The sequence below is a fragment of the Hemitrygon akajei genome, unplaced genomic scaffold (assembly GCF_048418815.1).
Source record: "Hemitrygon akajei unplaced genomic scaffold, sHemAka1.3 Scf000188, whole genome shotgun sequence".
Lineage (NCBI taxonomy): Eukaryota > Metazoa > Chordata > Chondrichthyes > Myliobatiformes > Dasyatidae > Hemitrygon > Hemitrygon akajei.
Window position 1 is genome coordinate 66786 of NW_027332074.1, and position 3544 is coordinate 70329.

Genomic DNA, 3544 nt, shown 5'->3' on the forward strand with positions numbered 1-3544 from the left:
GAGCCTCCACCGCCATCGCTGGCAAGTCATTCCAGGCACTCACAACCCTTCGTGTAATAAACTTACCCCAGATTTCTCCCCTAAACTTCCCTCCCTTAATTTTGTACGTATGCCCTCTGGTGTTTGCTGTTGGTGCCCTGGGAAACAGGTACTGACTATCCACCCTATCTATGCCTCTCATAATCTTGTAGACCTCTATCAAGTCCCCACTCATTCTTCAACGCTCCAAAGAGAAAAGTCCCAGCTCTGCTAAACTTGCTTCATATGACTTATTCTCCAAACCAGGTAACATCCTGGTAAATCTCCTCTGCACCCTCTCCATAGCTTCCACATCCTTCCTATAATGAGGTGACCAGAATTGAACACAATACTCTAAGTGCGGACTCGCCACAGAATTGTAGAGTTGCAACATGGCCTCTCTACTCTTGAACTCAATCCCCCTGTTAATGAAGCCTAGCATCCTATAGGCCTTCTTAACTACCCTATCAACCTGTGCAGCGACCTTGAGGGATGTATGGATTTGCACCCCAAGGTCCCTTTGTTCATCCACACTGATAAGTAACTGACCATTAACTCTGTATTCAGTCCTCTGGTTTGCGCTTCCAAACTGCATCACCTCACACTTGTCCGGATTGAACTCCATCTGCCATTTTCCTGCCCAACTCTGCCGCTTGTGTATATCCTCTTGTAACCTTCTACTACCTACAGCTCCATCCACAACTCCTCCAATCTGCGTGTCATCCGAAAACTTACTCACCCATCCTTCCGCATCTGCATCCAGGTCATTTATAAAAATCACAAAAGGCGGGGTCCCAGGACGGATTCCTGCGGCACTCCCGTAGTCACCTACCTCCAGGCAGAATACTTTCCTTCTGTAACACTAACCCAACAGGCCGGTATATGTCTAGGGGAAAAGGAGATCCAACCGCTCTCCAACTCCACCTCCCGTACACGCAGGTGCTGTGAGAATCAAGTTTATGCCTCGCATACACACACAATATCAAACTCACACCAAATACCTTTATGGAATACACTTTAAAGATTTTACTAAAACTAAAAGAGTACTATGCAATACAGTATATATGAAGGAAAATAAATAAAGTAAAAGGCGCCAACTTATCAAAGTTCAGTCAGTTTAGTGCACATCGTTGGAGCTCAACCATCGAACCATTCGACCCCTCGTCACTCTCCTCCGACCTCCACGTCCTCGCACCTGGGACCACCCGGCTGGTCGACCGAGCAGTGCGGCGCACGTCCACCTTCCTCGGCATCTTCTTCCCGACTCCCCTGAAAACCCGCGAAAACCCCCAAGCTCCCAGCCCCACAAGCCAAAATAACATTCCCCATTGGTTAAAAAATGAATACAATCCCCATATCAGCAAGTCCAAAACCAAACAACTGCGTGAGAAAACACTTATCAGACATAAAAGCATTCCTACTCCAGAAAACCAAAGAAGCCATTTTAATTAACATACCCTGTACATTGTACACTTCTACAGCTACCCTCTTCTTTCTGCCATTAAGCCAATTTTTTATCCAAACAGCTAAGGTTCCACATCCCAATGCCTCATGACTTTCCGGATGAGTCTCTCAATAGGGACCTTGTCAAATGCTTTGCTAAAGTCCATGTAGACCACATCCACGGCCCTACCCTCATCAATTTCTTTTGTTACCGCTTCAAAAAACTCAATCAGGCTCCTGAGGCACGATCTTCCCTTCACAAAGTAATGTTGACTATCCAGGAGTAGAATGTACTTCGCCAAATGCTCGTAGATCCTATCTTTAAGGATCCTTTCCAGTAGTTTGCATACCACCGACGTAAGACTCATCGGTCTATAGTTCACTAGTTTCTCCCTATTGCCTTCTTTAAACAAAGGAACTACATTTGCCATTCTCCAGTCCTCCGGCACTTCCCCTGCAGCCAAAGAGGATTCAAAGGTCATAGCTAATGCTCCTGCGATCTCTTCTCTCAATTCCCAGAACACCCTGGGGTGTATCATATCCGGCCCTGGGGATTTATCAGTCTTAAGCACTTCATCTTCCTTAATCTCCACATTCTCAACTTCGACCTCATCCTGACCAAGATCCTTTTCACTTGTGAATACTGAAGCAAAGTATTAATTTAGGACCTCCCCTAACTCCTCTGCCCTCTTTATACTTTAGCGGTCCCACCTTCGTTCTCGTCATCCTCCTATTCTTCACATACGCATTGAACGCCTTGGGGTTCTCCTTAATACTACATTCCAAGGCCTTCTCATGCCGCCCTCGAGCTCACCTAAGTCCTTTCTTTAGTTCCTTCCTGGCTACACTATATTTCTCATAAGCTCCTCCTACTTCCTGCTTCTTATATCTAATATATGCTTCCTTTTTCCTCTTGAAGTGTTGCCTCACATGCTTTGTCAGCCACGGCTCCCTCTTCCTATCATTTTTTCCTTGCCTCAGTGGGACAAACCTATCCTGAACCCAGCTCAAGTGATCCATAAACTTTTCCCACATTACTTCTGTGCTTTCCCCTTTGAACATTTGTTTCCAATTTACTGTTGCTAGTTCCTGCCTCATCCCTTCAAATTTAGCCTTTCCCCAGTTAAGCACTTTACCATTTAGTCTGATTTTATTTCTTTTCCATAGCTAGGCTGAAGCTAAGGGAGTTGTGGTCACTCTCACCAAAATGCTCCTCCACCAAGAGGTCTGTCACCTGACCAGGTTCATTCCCCAGAACTAGATCCAGTATAGACTCTCCTCCCGTCGGCCGGTCCATATACTGTGTCACGAATCCTTCTTTAACACGCCTGACAAGTTCAGCCCCATCTATCCCCCTTGCACTCAGGAGGTACCAGTCAATATGAAGGAAGTTGAAGTCACCCATAACTACTACCCTGTATTTCCAGCATCATTCTAAAATAAGCCTGCTTATCTGCTCCTCGGTGTCTCGAGGGCTATTTGGGGGCCTACAGTCTACTCCCAGCACAGTGATTGATCCCTTCCTATTTCTGACATCCACCCACGCCGACTCAGTGGACACTCCCTCTGCAGCGTTCTCCCTTTCTATAGCCGTGATATTATCCCTGACCTGCAATGCCACTCACCCACCCCCACTTTTCTACCTCCCATCCTATTCCTTTTAAAAAAAACTGAACCCCGGGACCTACATCATCCAATCCTGCCCTTCCTTCAACCAAATTTCGGTAACAACCACAACATCGTAGATCCACATCCTAATCCATGCTCTAAGTTCATCCTCCTTGTTCCTAATACTCCTAGCATTGAAATAGACACATTTCAACCCCTTTAACTGGCTACAATTATGTTCTGTCCCCTTCCTCATCAACTCAGAACTCGTCGCATCATGCTCTTGTCTTTCTACCATAATCCCTTCACTCTCATTCTGATTCCCACCCCTCCCCCTGCCAAACTAGTTTCAAGCCTCCCCAACAGCTCCATCAAACTTGCCCGTCAGGATATTGGTCACCCTGGGATTCAAGTGCAACCCGCTCGTTTTGTACAGGTCACACCCGCACCAAAAGAGGTCCCAATGATCCAGAAA